The 19795-nt window shown below is 52.5% G+C and overlaps 1 long non-coding RNA gene across 1 annotated transcript; it reads left to right on the top strand.

The window, feature by feature from the left end:
- The first annotated feature begins 1095 nt into the window (after positions 1-1095).
- Positions 1096-19177, top strand: LOC140475111 (uncharacterized). The gene is made up of 5 exons (XR_011959692.1): positions 1096-1181; positions 5169-5231; positions 7876-7986; positions 10672-10792; positions 19114-19177. It is a non-coding gene; the product is annotated as an uncharacterized lncRNA (long non-coding RNA).
- Positions 19178-19795: the final 618 nt, after the last annotated feature.

The raw sequence follows: 19795 nt of genomic DNA, 5'->3' as shown, positions 1-19795 counted from the left end.
ATTTTCACAGACAAGTCAAATGAAGCGAAAACAAATGCTAACGTCGATAGTCACCTGCGCTGCAGGGTCTGGGATCGAAAGGCCGTTAAATAGGGGTTATCCGATGTGGGGGAGGCTGGTTATAAGTTATAGATGACGTATGGAATGTCAGATGGTGACTCTTTCACATCACCTCAGCCGTGGACAGAGACACCAAGCTCGGTCACAACGCCCTTCAACATGACGAATTTCGGCTCCTTCCCCACCAAGGGATACCCCCAAGCTCATCCAACAGGAGAGCGTGGTCTCTGCTCGGAATGAGTTGTCACTGATCCTCTCGTGAGAGTTCATAGATGATTGGAGGGTGTAGTGGACAGCGAAGAGGGTTACCTCAGATTACAACAGGATCTGGACCAGATGGGCCAATGGGCTGAGAAGTGGCAGATGGAGTTCAATTCAGATCCTGCAACTCTGGGCAAAAGCTTCTCTTTATCCCCCCTGTCTGGACCTCTCGTGGTTTTGTAGACCTCAATCAGGTCGCCACTAAACGTTCGTCTTTCTCACGAAAGTAATCCTAACCTACCCAACCTCCCCTCATAGCTAGCACCTTCCATACCAGGCAACATTCCTGGGGAACGTCCCCTGCGCCCTCTCCAAAGCATCCACATCCTTTTGGGAATGTGGGGACCAGAACTGGACGCAGGATTCCAAACGCAGCCGAACCAAATCAACTGGACCATGAGCTGCCAACTCTTGTGCAGCTACCACCCCCACCCCATTGCTCCTGATCTTCGTGCACCCTCGTTCTGAGTGTCCTTCTCTATTTATGTCTTTGTGGGACTTGGGTGTCGCTGACTGGCCAGCGTCGATGGCCCGTCCCTATTTGCCCCTGAGAAGGTGGTAGTGCTGGTGTCCTCCCGGGCCTGGGCAGGACATCAGCAGGTCCAGGCAGTGGGCCGTGGAGCGGGAGGAGTCATCTCTGTTGACTGTGTCCTCCCGCCCCGGGTGCCCTTGGAGACAGGGCTGTCTCTCCCTGACCTACTCTCTTCTTGTTTCTATAGAACCCCCCCACACGACGTTGCGGGAGGACAGAAGAGGATTGTCGGGAGGGGTGACAGCTTGCATCGTCCTGGTCGTCGTCTTACTCCTGCTCCTGTTCCTGAGCTACGTCTGGAAACGTTATAAACGTAACGGCAAACAAGGTGAGTGTGTGACGCCCCGAGGGCACTGGGTCGATGTGCGTGGCCACACATACAACCGCACCCACGGCAGTGTGAGACACGCAGAGACATACATACATGGCAGTTTACACACTCACACACACACACTCACACACACACACACACACACACACTCGCACATGCACGCGCACACACACAAGCACACACTCAGACACACACTCGCACACGCACACACACACTCAGACACATGCACACACTCAGACACACACACTCGCACATGCACACACTCAGACACACACACTCGCACACGCGCACACACACACACTCAGACACATGCACACACTCAGACACACACTCGCACACACATTCACACACTCAGACACACACTCGCACACGCACACACACACTCAGACACATGCACACACTCAGACACACACACTCGCACATGCACACACTCAGACACACACACTCGCACACGCGCACACACACACACTCAGACACATGCACACACTCAGACACACACTCGCACACACATTCACACACTCAGACACACACTCGCACACGCACACACGCACTCAGACACATGCACACACTCAGACACACACACTCGCACATGCACACACTCTCACACTCAGACACATGCACACACTCAGACACACACACTCGCACACGCGCGCACACACACACTCAGACACATGCACACACTCAGACACACACTCGCACACACACTCACACACTCAGACACATGCACACACTCAGACACGGACACACACTTGCACACAAACTCAGACACGCACACACACTCTCTCACACATTCACACTCACACACGCATTCATACTCTCACACTTACACTCGCTCATGCGCGCACACTCACGTACGTGCTCACATGCACACTCACACACTCACACGTACTCTCATTCACAGGCACACATGCACACACTCACACACACACTCACTCTCACAGATGCACATGCACTCACACACACATGCACATTCTCTCTCTCTCACACTCACAAACACACACTCACCCATGCACTCACACACCGCCCAACCCCAACACACACGCGCACACACACTCTCTACCCCCTCCCCCTTCCCCCTAACACACTCTCACACACCCCTTTGCCCCCAAGGCACCAATGCATGCCCAGACGTGAGAGAGAGTTTTGCATGTTGGGGCACACCTGCATGGGTATATCTGCAATTCTGTAGGCCCCAGGATGAGAGCATCCAAGTGTGTACACAGGAGCACACACACAGAGGTACATATTCACACACCTGCACACGTATGTAAGTGTGCAAGAGACATTGACACAGGTACACACACGTGTGCATTGACACAGGCTCCTGCAGAGGCAATATGCATCAGGACACAGGAGCAGGAACAGGCCATTCGGCCCTTCAATCCTGCTCTCTCTTGTGTAATATGATCATGGCTGATGATCCAATTCAGCCCCATGTTCCTGCTTCCTCCCACCCACTCCCATTCCCCGTTAATCCCTTTAGCCTGAAGAGCTACATCCAAATGCCTCTCGGAAACACTCAGTGTTTTGGCCTCAGTCGTTTTCCATATTGTAGGCGCCCCACTCTCTGGGTGAAGACATTTTCCCTCCTCTCCTTCCCAAATGGCCAGCGGCAGCATCCTTAAACTGTGACCCCCCCACTCCCCCACCTAGCCTCCGGTTCTGGACACGCTGGTCATTAGGAACATCCTTCCTGTGTTACTCTGACTCATCCTGGTACAATGTTCCAGGTTTCAATGAGGTTCCACTCCCCATCTCCTCCAGTGAACTGTTAACATTAAAAGTGGAACTTGGAGGGAGGTGGGTGGGTGGCTGTGCCCAGTATTTATTGCCCCCGTCCCTAGTTGCCCCCTCCCCACCCCGAGAGTGCGGGGGGTGAGCAGCCTCCTTGACCCACTGCAGTCCACGTGCTGTAGGGTAGACCCACAATGTCCCTGAGGGAGGGAATCCCAGGATTCTGACCCAGGAAGGACCGGCCGATAGATTTCCAAGTCAGGGGCTCGGAGGGGAACTTGCAGGGGCTGGGTGTTGGTGTTTCCACAGTCCGAACCGATCCAGTCTCTCTCTCTCTCTCCATTTGTCAGCCCCGGGAATCAGCCTGGGAACCCTTGGCTGCATCCCCTCTCCCTCCATCACTGGAACATCCTTCCTCAGATACAGGAGACCCCCAGACCGTACCCAATACTCCACGGGGGGTCTCACCCTGTGCGTCCCTGCTCCTGTGTACCAATCCTGTCGCTTGCGGAGGCCAACGACCCCCCACCCCCACCCCCACCCCCCCCCCCCCCCCCCCCCCCCCCCCCCGCCACCTGCTGAACAGTAATCCATTCAGACCCATTCCCCTACCCTATTACTCGACATTTACCCATAACTTTTGCACATAACATAGGAGACTATGGGACAATTTCCCATGGCCAATCCACCCTAACCTGCACATCCCTGGGCACTATGGGACAATTTCCCATGGCCAATCCCACCCTAACCTGCACATCCCTGGACACTATGGGACAATTTCCCATGGCCAATCCACCCTAACCTGCACATCCCTGGACACTATGGGACAATTTCCCATGGCCAATCCACCCTAACCTGCACATCCCTGGGCACTATGAGACAATTTCCCATGGCCGATCCACCCTAACCTGCACATCCCTGGACACTATGGGACAATTCCCCATGGCCAATCCCACCCTAACCTGCACATCCCTGGACACTATGGGACAATTCCCCATGGCCAATCCCACCCTAACCTGCACATCCCTGGACACTATGGGACAATTCCCCATGGCCAATCCACCCTAACCTGCACATCCCTGGGGCACTATGGGACAATTTCCCATGGACAATCCACCCTAACCTGCACATCCCTGGACACTATGGGACAATTTCCCATGGCCAATCCCACCCTAACCTGCACATCCCTGGACACTATGGGACAATTTCCCATGGCCAATCCACCCTAACCTGCACATCCCTGGACACTATGGGACAATTCCCCATGGCCAATCCACCCTAACCTGCACATCCCTGGGGCACTATGGGACAATTTCCCATGGACAATCCACCCTAACCTGCACATCCCTGGACACTATGGGACAATTTCCCATGGCCAATCCCACCCTAACCTGCACATCCCTGGACACTATGGGACAATTTCCCATGGCCAATCCACCCTAACCTGCACATCCCTGGGGCACTATGGGACAATTTCCCATGGCTAATCCCACCCTAACCTGCACATCCCTGGGCACTATGGGACAATTTCCCATGGCCAATCCACCCTAACCTGCACATCCCTGGACACTATGGGACAATTTCCCATGGCTAATCCTACCCTAACCTGCACATCCCTGGGCACTATGGGACAATTTCCCATGGCCAATCCACCCTAACCTGCACATCCCTGGGCACTATGGGACAATTTCCCATGGCCGATCCACCCTAACCTGCACATCCCTGGTCACTATGGGACAATTTCCCATGGCCGATCCACCCTAACCTGCACATCCCTGGGCACTATGGGACAATTTCCCATGGACAATCCACCGTAATCCGCACATCTTTGGAATGTGGGAGGAAACCAGAGCACCCGGAAGAAACCCACGCTGACACGGGTGGGGGGGGGAGGAGAATGTACAAACTCCACACAAAGATGGGAATGGACCCGGGTCCCTGGTGCCATTATGTCACCGGCTAACCATGGGAAAACCCTGAGATACCCAATCAGCAGTCCAGAGATACACGATTCCTAAGGAATCGGATTTTAGCATCAAAATTATAGATGGAACTGGCAGTCATCCAGCTCAACGCTTTATTGGAAAATCCGATGCAGAACTCTCGGCAGAGGATTCTGGGAAAAAGACCGCACCAACACCTTCATGTTCACAGCCCATTGACAGGCACCGCGCACTCACTCTCCTGGTCTGATACTGTGCGAGAGGTTAATTACTCTACCAATCTCTCCAACCCTTTCCCCGAGTGCAGTGTTCTTTCGTAAGCCGACTCAGCGTCAGTGGATTGGACCCACTGGAGCAGCAAGCCATGCAGGTAAGGCGAGGCCACACCATCGGCCAAATCACCCATTTGCGCCCCTATGCCCTCTAATTTATTGAATGCTCTTGGTTACAAACGAGATCCAATCCGAAGCTGAAATTTCGGGTTCCAGAACGCGATGGTTTTCTCGGACTTGTGAACGACTATTTTTATCGGGTGCCGCTGGAGAGGAGAGACAAGATTTAGAGAGCGGCGCTGGAAAAGCACAGCAGGTCAGGCAGCATCCGAGCAGCAGGAAAAAAATCGACGTTTCGGGCAAACGCCCTTCATCAGGAAGACGTTTGCCTGAAATGAACATTTTCTACCGTGTTCTGGTTTATGAATCTGCTCACAAACTGGAACCCTTCGTAACGAGGGAGATGGGCCAAGTGCTGGCAAATGGGACTAGGTCAGGTTAGGATATCTGGGTCAGCATGGACGGGTTGGGCCGAAGGGTCTGTTTCTGTGCTGTACATCTCTCTGACTCTAAATGGGACTAGATGAGGTTAGGATATCGGGGACAGCATGGACGGGTTGGGCCGAAGGGTCTGTTTCTGTGCTGTCCATCTCTCTGACTCTAAATGGGACTAGATGAGGTTAGGATATCTGGGACAGCATGTACGGGTTGGGCCGAAGGGCCTGTTTCTGTGCTGTACATCTCTCTGACTCTAAATGGGACTAGATTAGGTTAGGACATCTGGGTCAGCATGGACGGGTTGGGCCGAAGGGTCTGTTTCTGTGCTATACATCTCTCTGACTCTAAATGGGACTAGATGAGGTTAGGATATTGGGGACAGCATGGACGGGTTGGGCCGAAGGGCCTGTTTCTGTGCTGTACATCTCTCTGACTCTAAATGGGACTAGATGAGGTTAGGATATCGGGGGCAGCATGGACGGGTTGGGCTATAACCTTGAAAGGGGCAAAATAACTCACTCGAAAGACTTTTTTTTTGAGTTCAGAGATTTAATCTCCTTTATAGAGGGGGTTAGATTCACCGCAACCACGTGATATATCTCCCAGATAGAGTCAGAGGCTTGTACACCACAGAAACAGACCCTTCGGCCCAACCCGTCCATGCTGTCCCAGATATCCTAACCTCATCTAGTCCCATTTGCCAGCACTTGGCCCATCTCCCTCTAAACCCTTCCTATTCATGTCCCCATCCACCTTTTCAATGCTGTCATTGTACCAGCCCCCACCACTTCCTCTGGCGGCTCATTCCAGACACGTACCACCCTCTGGGTGAAAAAGTTGCCCCTTAGCTCCCTTTCCCCTCTCACCCTAAACCTATGCCCCTCTAGTTCTGGACTCCCCCACCCCAGGGGGAAAAGACTTTGTCTATTTATCCTATCCATGCCCCTCATGATTTTATAAACCTCTATAAGGTCACCCCTCAGCCTCCGACGCTCCGGGGAAAACAGCCCCAGCCTGTTCAGCCTCTCCCTGTAGCTCAGATCCTCCAACCCTGGCAACATCCTTGTAAATCTTTACTGAACCCTTTCAAGTTTCACAACATCTTTCCGATAGGAAGGAGACCAGAATTGCACACAATATTCCAACAGTGGCCTAACCAATGTCCTGTACAGCCGCAACATGACCTCCCAACTCCTGTACTCAATACTCTGACCGATAAAGGAAAGCATACCAAACGCTGCCTTCACTATCCTATCGACCTGCGACTCCACTTTCAAGGAGCTATGAACCTGCACTCCAAGGTCTCTTTGTCTATTTATCCTATCCATGCCCCTCACGATATTATCAACCTCTGACACTTCAGGGAAAAGACCATGCCAAATTGACTCTCGATGTATTAAAACTACGTGCCACTGGGTAAGAGTTGTCCGAGAGAATTCTCTGCTTCCGAAACCTTCCTTGGGTTTAGTGATGAGTGGCAAAGGATAGACTATGGTCTGAGGTAACAGATGAGCAAGACGCACAATGACTGTTGATCAGGCATTATTCCAGGGACCTTAGGGAGCAGTACAAATCCAGCTGCTCCCTCTAAACGCTGGAGTCGAACTTAATCTGCAACTCTCAGTGTGCATCCGGTGAAAACCTGGAGCCAATTTTTTGGGAGCTTTAACAACTTCCCTCACACTGCAACATTCCCCACAACACCGTGTCCCAGACTCAGCCCAGGAGGTGAAGGACAGGATACCTCCAGTACACACACGCCAACAGTATCCCACAGCACAGGAGGGGCCAAATGGCCTACCTCTGTTCCTACAGGGGTGGGGTGGAGCTGATGGCCCAGTGGTAATATCGCTGGACTGTGAATGTCCTGGGGACTCCAGTTTGAATCTCGCCGCGGCAGATGGTGGGATTTGGGTTCCATTAAGATCGGGAATGAGAACTGTCGTAGTGGCCATGAATCTATTGTTGGAGAACTCCATCTGGGACACTAGTGTCCTTGAGGGAAGGAAACTGTCACCCGTGTTTGGTCTGGGCCTACGTGTGACTCCAGACCCACAGCAATGGGGTTGACTCTTAACTGCCCTCTGGGGCAATTAGGGACAGGCAATAAATGCTGGGCTAGCCAACCCTCATCCGAAGAATAAATGAAAAAACTAAATACGCTCCCTCCAACTCCAGCAGAGACAAGAGCACAGCAGTATGAGTCAGTCATTAAACTTTTCTTTCTGTATTTTGTTTGACAAGTCTCCTTCCATCGAAATAATAACGCCAACTTCAGACCAGTGTCCTCCCAGAGTGCGAGCAGCAACACGCACACAAACGGCCCGCCGAAAGACACCTTGTCAGCCTATCCAGGTAACGACACAGGCCGGGGACAAGAAAGATGTTTCCTCATCAATGGTCACAAAGTCAAAACATCGTGTAGCCTTCCAACAACGCGGCAGTACCTCAGCACTGACCCTCCGACAGGGCCCACTCGCTCAGCACTGACCCTCCGACAGTGCCCACTCCCTCAGCACTGACCCTCCGACAGTGCCCACTCGCTCAGCACTGACCCTCCGACAGTGCCCACTCGCTCAGCACTGACCCTCCGACAGTGCCCACTCCCTCAGCACTGACCCTCCGACAGTGCCCACTCCCTCAACACTGACCCTCCGACAGTGCCCACTCCCTCAGCACTGACCCTCCGACAGTGCCCACTCCCTCAGCACTGACCCTCCGACAGTGCCCACCCCCTCAGCACTGACCCTCCGACAGGGCCCACTCGCTCAGCACTGACCCTCCGACAGTGCCCACTCCCTCAGCACTGACCCTCCGACAGTGCCCACTCGCTCAGCACTGACCCTCCGACAGTGCCCACTTGCTCAGCACTGACCCTCCGACAGTGCCCACTCCCTCAGCACTGACCCTCCGGCAGTGCCCACTCCCTCAGCACTGACCCTCCGACAGTGCCCTCTCCCTCAGCACTGACCCTCCGACATTGCCCACTCCCTCAGCACTGACCCTCCGACAGTGCCCACTCCCTCAGCACTGACCCTCCGACAGTGCCCACTCCCTCAGCACTGACCCTCCGACAGTGCCCCCCTCCCTCAGCACTGACCCTCCGACAGTGCCCACTCCCTCAGCACTGACCCTCCGACAGTGCCCACTCCCTCAGCACTGACCCTCCGACAGTGCCCCCTCCCTCAGCACTGACCCTCCGACATTGCCCACTCCCTCAGCACTGACCCTCCGACAGTGTTCACTCCCTCAGCACTGACCCTCCGACAGTGCCCACTCCCTCAGCACTGACCCTCCGACAGTGCCCCCTCCCTCAGCACTGACCCTCCGACAGTGCCCCACTCCCTCAGCACTGACCCTCCGACAGTTCGGTATTTCATGAAATTCGCGAAAAGGTGAGGTCTTGCTTCAGAACATTGTTTCCCTTTACCTTGTTGGTCATGTTGGAAAACATTAAGATTGATAAGTCCCCAGGGCCAGACCAGATTTATCGTCGGCTGTTCTGGGAAGCGAGAAAGGAGGTTGCTAAGCCGCTGGCGAGGATCTTTGCTTCCACACTCTCCACGGGAGTCATACCGGAGGATTGGAAGGAGGCGAATGTTGTTCCTCTTTTCAAGCAGGGGAATAGGGAAATCCCTGGCAATTACAGACCAGTCTGTGGTCAGCAAAGTTTTGGAAAGAATTCTGAGGGACAGGATTTATGACTATTTGGAAAAGCATCGTGTGATTAAAGGCAGTCAGCATGGCTTTGTGAGGGGCAGGTCATGCCTCACAAGTCTTATTGAGTTCTTTGAGGAGGTGACAAGACAGGTAGATGAAGGTCGAGCAGTGGATGTAGTGTATATGGACTTCAGCAAGGCATTTGATAAGGTTCTCCATGGTAGGCTCACTCATAAAGTCAGGAAGTATGGGATACAGGGAGATTTGGCTATCTGGATTCAGAATTGGTTGGCTGACAGAAGGCAGAGAGCGTTTGTAGATGGAAAGTATTCTGCCTGGAGGTCAGTGTTGAGTGAGGTCCCGCAGGGCTCTGTTCTTGGGCCTCTGCTCTTTGTAGTTTTTATAAATGACTTGGATGAGGAGGTTGAGGGGTGGGTTAGTAAATTTTCAGATGACACTAAGGTTGGAAGTGTTGTTGATAATATAGAGGGCTACTGCAGGCTGCAGCGTGACATTGACAGGATGCAGAGCTGGGCTGAGAAATGGCAGATGGAGTTCAATCTGGATAAATGGGAAGTGATGTATTTTGGAAGGTCGAACTCGAATACTGGATATAGGATTAAAGACAGGATTCTTGGCAGTGTGGAGGAACAGAGGGATCTGGGTGTGCAAGTACATAGATCCCTCAAAGTTGCCACCCAAGTGGATGGGGTTGTTAAGAAAGCATGTTGTGTTTTTGCTTTCATTAACAAGGGGATCGAGTTTAAGAGCTGTTACAGCTCTACAAGTCCCTGGTGAGGTCACACTTGGAATATTGTGTCCAGTTCTGGTCGCCCTACTATAGGAAAGATACGGAGGCTTTGGAGAGGGTGCAAAGAAGGTTTACCAGGATGCTGCCTGGACTGGAGGGCTTGCCTTGTGAAGAAAGGTTGAATAAGCTCAGACTTTTCTTTCCGGAGAGAAGGAGGGAGAGAGGAGACCTGATCGAGGTGTACAAGATAATAAGAGGCGTGGGTAGAGACAATAGCCAGAGACTTTTCCCCAGGGTAGGATGGACTGGTACGAGGAGTCAGAGTTTGAAGATATTAGGAGGAAGGTATAAAGGAAATGTCAGAGGTAGGTTCTTTACGCAGAGAGTTGTGAATGTATGGAATGCGTTGCCAGCGGTGGTGGGGGAAGCAGAGTCACTGGGAACATTTAAGAGACTGTTGGACATGAACGTGGAGAGCAGGGAGCTGAGGGGGGCGTAGGTTAAGTTACTATATTTTACATTAGGATTAAATCTCGGCACAGCATCGTGGGCCCAAGGGCCTGTTCTGTGCTGTCCTTCTCTATATTTTATGTTGCAACTTCGTTAATACCATTCCTGTTTCTCAACAGCTTTAGAACGAAGGGCTAATGCCCCGCTCAATCTCCGAGACAATTCTTCGGACAGTGATTACGATTTCTTCGACACCCACAGCCAACGAGTGTAGATCCACGGGCCCTCCTCCCGGGTAGGGTGAGTACGGACAGCTCCGAGACTTTGGAAAGGGCTGTGTTCGGAGTGAAACCGTGACCAACCCCTCACACGTAACGGATTTCCAGCCTTCACTCTTCCAGCGCTGGATGATCCCCATTCACTGTGTCCTCGTAGCCCGTGTTCACTCGGGGAGGAGGGGGAGGTGGGATCACACCCTTCAGGGTTGCCAACATCTCGATTGCCTTTCCCCGTCGCTTCGCTTCCCTCGGAAAAACGTTCCCAGCTTCTCGGACATCTCCCGTCTGCTGGTCCTCTGCTCGTTCTGTCTACGAGAGCAGGACTCCTGTCCCATGGAGTCTGCTACGAGGCCAACTTCACCAGCGCCTTCCTTCAATGGATTGACCTCACTCAGGTTAATGGGTGGGAGACCCACGACACTGGAGCCTGAAGGCAAGGCCGCACTGAATCAGATTCAGCTCACTGACCCTCCGACAGGGCCCACTCCCTCAGCACTGACCCTCCGACAGGGCCCACTCCCTCAGCACTGACCCTCCGACAGGGCCCACTCCCTCAGCACTGACCCTCCGACAGTGCCCACTCCCTCAGCACTGACCCTCCGACAGTGCCCACTCCCTCAGCACTGACCCTCCGACAGTGCCCACTCCCTCAGCACTGACCCTCTGCCAGTGCGACGCTCCCTTGGCCCATCTCCCTCTAAACCCTTCCTATTCATGTCCCCATCCACCTTTTCAATGCTGTCATTGTACCAGCCCCCACCACTTCCTCTGGCAGCTCATTCCAGACACGTACCACCCTCTGAGTGAAAAAGTTACCCCTTAGCTCCCTTTCCCCTCTCACCCTAAACCTATGCCCCTCTAGTTCTGGACTCCCCCACCCCAGGGAAAAGACTTTGTCTATTTACCCTATCCATGTCCCTCATGATTTTGTAAACCTCTATAAGGTCACCCCTCAGCCTCCGACGCTCCTGTCTAAAGAGTGCTGACTATCTGGTGAGATCCACAGTCTGATGTGGGGACATGATCAGTTTACTTCCCTCAAGCACATTCGGAGGAGGCCACTCGATTCCTTGAACACGTCCCTCTCAACGTCGCTGCTCTGATTACCTGCCTCTGGTAACCTCCGTCCTGTGGCTTCTACTGTCCACCTCGTACTTTAGGGGTTTTGAGGAGGAGAATTCCAAAGATTCGATGAGGAAAGAATTCTCTGTATCTCCATTGTTAAGTGCGTGATTTGCCTTGTCTAGATTTTTCCCGCAAAAAGAAAGACCCTTTTCACATTTCCTCTGTCAGAACCTCTCAGGGCTTTCTGTGTTTCAATCAGTTTGATGACTCTCCTGCCCCTCGGATGCTGCCAGACCTGCTGTGCTTTTCCAGCACCACTCTAATCTATCCTACCTTTCAGCAGAGTCCAACACTGAGTCATCAGGCAGCCCCTCTTTCCAGTTCTTAGACTAATCAAGCTTCACGGAACAGCTTCGAATCCCAACACGATGGAAACAGGCCCTTCGGCCCAACAAGTCCACACCCAGCCTTACCCATTCCCCAACTCTATTAACCTACATTTACCCCTGACTAATCCACCCTAACCTGCACATCCCTGGGCACTATGGGACAATTCCCCATGGCCAATCCACCCTAACCTGCACATCCCTGGGCACTATGGGACAATTCCCCATGGCCAATCCACCCTAACCTGCACATCCCTGGGCACAATGGGACAATTCCCCATGGCCAATCCACCCTAACCTGCACATCCCTGGACACTATGGGACAATTCCCCATGACCAATCCACCCTAACCTGCACATCCCTGGGCACTATGGGACAATTTCCCATGGCCAATCCACCCTAACCTGCACATCCCTGGGCACAATGGGACAATTCCCCATGGCCAATCCACCCTAACCTGCACATCCCTGGACACTATGGGACAATTTCTCATGGCCAATCCACCCTAACTTGCACATCCCTGGGCACTATGGGATAATTCCCCATGGCCAATCCAGCCTAACCTGCACATCCCTGGACACTATGGGCACTTTATTAAGGCCAATCCACCCAAACCTGCACATCCCTGGGCACTATGGGACAATTTCCCATGGCCAATCCTCCCTAACCTGCACATCCCTGGACACTATGGGACAATTTCCCATGGCCAATCCCACCCTAACCTGCACATCCCTGGGCACTATGGGACAATTTCCCATGGACAATCCCACCCTAACCTGCACATCTTTGGACTGTGGGAGGAAACCAGAACACCCAGAGGAAACCCACGCAGACACGGGGAATTGAACCCAGGCCCCTGGCGCTGGGAGGCAGCAGTGAGACACTGTGTTACTCTAGATACAGATGTGCAGGGGGATACCAGAATCCCAGGGCATGAATCGCAAAATAACCGGAGAGAGAGAGAGACACACAAAAAAACATCCAGACTCTTTTTGTTTTATGTATTCAGTCATGGTGTTCGGGAGCAGGCCAGACCCCCTCAAAACATTTGCAGAAAGTAGCCAGGAGCCTACCTTTGCTGGCCAGTTTAAGCGGGTTTACAGTGGATACTTCAGGAGTGATGCAGTTCCCCAACCTTTCCGTTTTACACAAAACAGAATTTATTTTTAAGATTGCCGAATGAAACGCAAACAGAAGAGAACAGAATACGGCATAACCATCAGCGTTGAACACCTTCTTCCCTGTTGCTGTTTCTTTGGGTCAGTCAACCTCAAATATGATTGCCTGCCTGCCAGACTGCTGAGCTGGGAGAACCACCCACTGGTTAGCACTGCTGCCTCACAGCGCCTGAGACCCGGGTTCAATTCCTGCCTGTGTGGAGTTTGCACGTTCTCCCAGTGTCTGCGTGGGTTTCCTCCGGGTGCTCCAGTTTCATCCCACAGTCCAAAGATGTGCAGGTCAGGTGAATTGGCCATGCTAAATTGCCCGTAGCGTTAGGTAAAGGGGTAGATGTAGGGGTATGGGTGGGTTGCGCTTCGGCGGGGCGGTGTGGACTTGTTGGGCCGAAGGGCCTGTTTCCACACTGTAAGTAATCTAATCTAATTCACTCCCCTCTCATTGTACAAGTGTTTGTTTCAAAACGTAGAGGGTTGGAGGATCTGAGCTATAGGGCTATAGGCTGGGGCTGTTTTCCCTGGAGCGTCGGAGGCTGAGGGGTGACCTTATAGAGGTTTACAAAATCATGAGGGGCATGGATAGGTTAAATAGACAAAGTCTTTTCCCTGGGAATGGGGAGTCCAGAACTAGAGGGGCATAGGTTTAGGGTGAGAGGGGAAAGATATAAGAGACCTAAGGGGCAACTTTTTCACGAAGAGGGTGGTACGTGTATGGAATGAGCTGTCAGAGGAAGTGGTGGAGGCTCATATAAATGCAACACATAAAAGGCATCTAGATGGGTTTATGAATAGGAAGAGTTTGGAGGGATATGGGCCGGGTGCTGGCAGGTGGGACTAGATTGGGTTGGGATATCTGGTCGGCATGGACAGGTTGGACCGAAGGGTCTGTTTCCATGCTGAACATCTCTCTGACTCTAAGTGGATCGATTCAGACATCTCGGAATCCATGCTTTTACAACCCCTCTGAAAAAAAAATCCAAGGACATCATAACCTTGTTGAGGGAACAGCATCATCACAATGGGATGTGGGCATCACTGACCAGGTCAGCGTTTATTATCTGACCCTAATTGCCCCAGAGTAACCATATCGCTGTGAGTGTGGAGTCACATGGAGGCCAGACCAGGCAAGGTTGGCAGTTTCCTTCCCTGAAGGACATGAGTGAACCTGATGGGTTTTTCCGATAATGGATTTGTGGTGATCATTAGGTTCCTAATTCCAGATTTTAATTGAATTCAAATTCCACTGTCTCCAGTGCTGAGAATTGAACCTGGGTCCCTGGAACATTATCTGAATTGAATTGAACTGGATTGAATTGAATTGGATTGGATTGGATTAGATTGGATTGGATTGGATTGGATTGGATTAGATTAGATTAGATTGGATTGGATTGGATTGGATTGGATTGGATTAGATTGGATTGGATTGGATTGGATTACATTACATTGGATTGGATTGGATTACATTACATTGGATTGGATTGGATTAGATTGATTGTCACGTGTACCAAGACACGGTGAAAAGCTTTGTCTTGTGAGCACTACAGACCGATCACAGAGTTCTGTAGCATCGATAAGTAACGAATAGGTAAACAGCAGCAAACACACAAACACAGGGACCGGAGAATGGCCAGAGTTTGTGAGTCCATTCAGTGGGTTAGAACCTGTTTCGAAACCAGCTGGTGGGTGTGTTCAGGATTCTGTACCTTCTCCCCAATGGTAGGGGTTGTAGAAAGATATTGCCAGGGTGGGATGGATCTTTGAGAATGTTGGTGGCCTTTCCTGGACAGCGGGGCCTGGTAGATGGATTCTACAGACGGGAGGTTGGCCTTAGTGATTGTCCGGGCCGAGTTCACCCCTCTCTGTAACCGTCTCCAGTCTTTGAATGGTACAATAATCTGGATTAACAGTCCAGTGATTCTACCACTAGACCATCGCCTCTTCGTGGAAGGTACAACAAGGGACTGAATGGTCGGTTCCCAGGGAGCGCTGAGGGACAAAGAGACCTGGGTGAGCAAGTCCATAGACCCCTGAAGGTGTCAGCACAGGGAGACAGGGTGGGCTAGGAGGATACTGCCTTCATACAACAGCAGGTAGAATCTAGGAGCAATGAAGCATCGTTACTTTAGAAAACATTGGCTAAGCCCTTGGTTAAGTACTGTGTGCAGTTCCAGTCACCACACTATCGGGAAGGCATGATTACACAGGGGATTCACCAGGCTGTTGCATGGTCTGGGACCTCCCCATTAAGACTGGGATAGGCTGGGTTTGTGTTCCTTGGAGCAGAACAGGCTGGGGGGTGCTGAGCGATCCGACTAAGGGATACAGAGGCAGAGACAAGGGTAGATTGTGAGAATCTTCCACCCCCCTCCACCCCATGGCAGATGTGCGTAAGACCAGAGGGCATCAGCGGAAGGTGAGGAGTCAGTGGTTCAGAGAGGATTGGACGAAAGGGTCTGTTCGTCCTGAGGGTGCTGGGAATAAGGAAGGTACTGCCTGTGAGGCTGGTGGAGACAGGTACTCACACAACAATTCAGAAACATCTGAAGGAGCGCTTAAAATTCCAGGGCATTGTGGGCTATGGACAAATAGGTCTAGCGTAGTTTGGTGTTTCTGGGTCAGCACGGACATAGTGGGCTGAAGGGCCTGAATCGGTGCTGAATCACTTTATGAGCAAGGTGAACAGGCCATTTGGCCCTGCTCCCCCATTCGATACGATCATTTCTGAGCATCCACCTCAGCCCCCTGTTCCTTCTTCCTCCCCCTTACCCTTTGATCCCTACAGCCCGAAGAACAAATCCAACCTCTGCAACTCACTCCCAAATAGCCCACCCCCATATCCTTAGACTGTGACACCCCCACCCACCCCGGCTCTGGTTACGAACACCCCTAATGTTGTTGGGAATGTCCTTCCTGTCTTTAACCTGACTGGCCCGAATATGGATGTATTGGTTTCGGGAACAGTGAGTAATGAAGGAAGCTAATCATGTGTCATTGTTTATTACAAAGGGGGAATCGAATTTAAAAGCAAGAAGGTTATGCATTGTACAGTTCACTGAATGTACAAGGATGTTGTCATTGTCCCTTAGTGCCAAGGGATGTGCAGGTTAGGGTGGATTGACCATGGGAAATTGTCCCATAGTGTCCAGGGATGTGCAGGTTAGGGTGGATTGGCCATGGGAAATTGTCCCATAGTGTCCAGGGATGTGCAGGTTAGGGTGGATTGACCCATGGGAAATTGTCCCTTAGTGCCAAGGGATGTGCAGGTTAGGGTGGATTGACCATGGGAAATTGTCCCATAGTGCCCAGGGATGTGCAGGTGAGGGTGGATTGACCATGGGAAATTGTCCAATAGTGCCCAGGGATGTGCAGGTTAGGGTGGGATTGGCCATGGGAAATTGTCCCACAGTGTCCAGGGATGTGCAGGTTAGGGTGGGATTGGCCATGGGAAATTGTCCCATAGTGTCCAGGGATGTGTAGGTTAGGGTGGATTGACCATGGGAAATTGTCCCATAGTGCCCAGGGATGTGCAGGTTAGGGTGGGATTGGCCATGGGAAATTGTCCCATAGTGTCCAGGGATGTGTAGGTTAGGGTGGATTGACCATGGGAAATTGTCCCATAGTGCCCTGGATGTGCAGGTTAGGTGGATTGACCATGGGGAATTGTCCCATAGTGTCCCTGGGATGTGCAGGTTAGGGTGCATTGACCATGGGGAATTGTCCCATAGTGTCCCAGGGATGTGCAGGTTAGGGTGGAATTGGTCATGGGAAATTGTCCCATAGTGTCCAGGGATGTGCAGGTTAGGGTGGATTGGCCATGGGAAATTGTCCCATAGTGTCCCAGGGATGTGCAGGTTAGTGTGGGATTGACCATGGGGAATTGTCCCATAGTGCCCAGGGATGTGCAGGTTAGTGTGGGATTGACCATGGGGAATTGTCCCATAGTGCCCAGGGATGTACAGGTTAGGGTGGGATTGGCCATGGGAAATTGTCCCATAGTGCCCAGGGATGTGCAGGTTAGTGTGGGATTGACCATGGGGAATTGTCCCATAGTGCCCAGGGATGTACAGGTTAGTGTGGGATTGACCATGGGGAATTGTCCATAGCGCCCAAGGATGTGTAGGTTAGGGTGGGATTGGCCATGGGAAATTGTCCCATAGTGCCCAGGGATGTGCAGGTTAGGGTGGGATTGACCATGAGGAATTGTCCCATAGTGCCCAGGGATGTACAGGTTAGTGTGGGATTGACCATGGGGAATTGTCCCGTTGTGCCCAGGGATGTGCAGGTTAGGGTGGGATTGGCCATGGGAAATTGTCCCATAGTGTCCAGGGATGTGCAGGTTAGGGTGGGATTGACCATGGGGAATTGTCCCATAGTGCCCAGGGATGTGCAGGTTAGTGTGGGATTGACCATGGGGAATTGTCCCATAGTGCCCAGGGATGTACAGGTTAGGGTGGGATTGGCCATGGGAAATTGTCCCATAGTGCCCAGGGATGTGCAGGTTAGTGTGGGATTGACCATGGGGAATTGTCCCATAGTGCCCAGGGATGTACAGGTTAGTGTGGGATTGACCATGGGGAATTGTCCCATAGTGCCCAAGGATGTGTAGGTTGGGGTGGGATTGGCCATGGGAAATTGTCCCATAGTGCCCAGGGATGTGCAGGTTAGGGTGGGATTGACCATGGGGAATTGTCCCATAGTGCCCAGGGATGTACAGGTTAGTGTGGGATTGACCATGGGGAATTGTCCCGTTGTGCCCAGGGATGTGCAGGTTAGGGTGGGATTGGCCTTGGGGAATTGTCCCATAGTGTCCCAGGGATGTGCAGGTTAGTGTGGGATTGACCATGGGGAATTGTCCCATAGTACCCAGGGATGTGCAGGTTAGTGTGGGATTGACCATGGGGAATTGTCCCATAGTGCCCAGGGATGTACAGGTTAGGGTTGGATTGGCCATGGGAAATTGTCCCATAGTGCCCAGGGATGTGCAGGTTAGTGTGGGATTGACCATGGGGAATTGTCCCATAGTGCCCAGGGATGTACAGGTTCGTGTGGGATTGACCATGGGGAATTGTCCCATAGTGCCCAAGGATGTGTAGGTTAGGGTGGGATTGGCCATGGGAAATTGTCCCATAGTGCCCAGGGATGTGCAGGTTAGGGTGGGATTGACCATGGGAAATTGTCCCATAGTGTCCAGGGATGTGCAGGTTAGTGTGGGATTGACCATGGGAAATTGTCCCATAGTGCCCAGGGATGTGCAGGTTAGGGTGGGATTGGCCATGGGAAATTGTCCCATAGTGCCCAGGGATGTGCAGGTTAGGGTGGGATTGACCATGGGAAATTGTCCCATAGTGTCCAGGGATGTGCAGGTTAGTGTGGGATTGGCCATGGGAAATTGTCCCGTTGTGCCCAGGGATGTGCAGGTTAGGGTGGGATTGGCCTTGGGGAATGCAGGGTTGCAGCGATCGGATGGGGAAGTGGACCCGGGTGGGATGTTTTTCTGAGGTCCGGTGTGTGGCCTCGATGGGCCGAATGGCCCGTCGGGAGTCTGGATCTCAGACCTCAGTGACCTCACTCGGGTTAGCTCAGACGGTTCTCATTTTCATTCCTGCTGCCCCCAGTGGGCACTTTTGCACTCACCGCCAAAATCCACTCCCTTCCCCACCCCTTCATTCACCTCCCCTTCCTTTATCGCTGTCTTCTCTCGCCCCTCTCTGCTGCAGGCACGGGGAGCCGGGAGAAAGTTCCAGAGAGGCTTTCAAGCTGAGAGGACCGAATCGCCTGGGGGAGTTACCCTGGACGTCGAACGGGGTTGGGGGTGGGGAAGGGGCGTGCACTGACCCTGATCGCCCGAGACACGGCTGGACACACCGGGTCGATTTTAAGACAGACTGGTCTCGCGCCCCCCCCCCCACCCACCTTCCCATCGATTTGCACGCCCTCCCAAGACCCCCACCCCGTGCCCGAGCTGGCTATGGCACAATGTCGGCGCCAAAGACGTAACTTCGGAGGGGAAGGCTTCCCTGGCGCGTTCTCCGAGCCTCCCTCATCGAAGCAGGAGGAACACCCCAACAACTTGCCCATCCCTCGTCCCTTTCAGTTCCCCGACTGGCTCGCTGCAGAAGCAGCTGGATGCGGTGGGCCAAATCTCCGAACACTGTTTGATCCGATGTCCGTGAGTAATCCGAAACCGAACTGAGCAGTGACTTCCGCCGTCTGGGCTGACTCTCACCGGGCAGACTCTGAATGAACAAATTCTCTCTCTCTCTCTTTCTGTTTTTAACTGATGTGAATGAACTTGAATTAATGCTCACGCTACCTCTGGAAGATGATTGCATTTCGGAAGACTCTTTTCTGTTTGTTGAGGCAATGCAGTTGGCAGACGGTTTTCATTTGGTTTGGTTG

The sequence above is a fragment of the Chiloscyllium punctatum genome, unplaced genomic scaffold (genome assembly GCF_047496795.1).
Source record: "Chiloscyllium punctatum isolate Juve2018m unplaced genomic scaffold, sChiPun1.3 scaffold_1407, whole genome shotgun sequence".
Lineage (NCBI taxonomy): Eukaryota > Metazoa > Chordata > Chondrichthyes > Orectolobiformes > Hemiscylliidae > Chiloscyllium > Chiloscyllium punctatum.
Note: the sequence above shows the minus strand (reverse complement) of the source record. Positions and strands in the feature narration are given on the sequence as shown.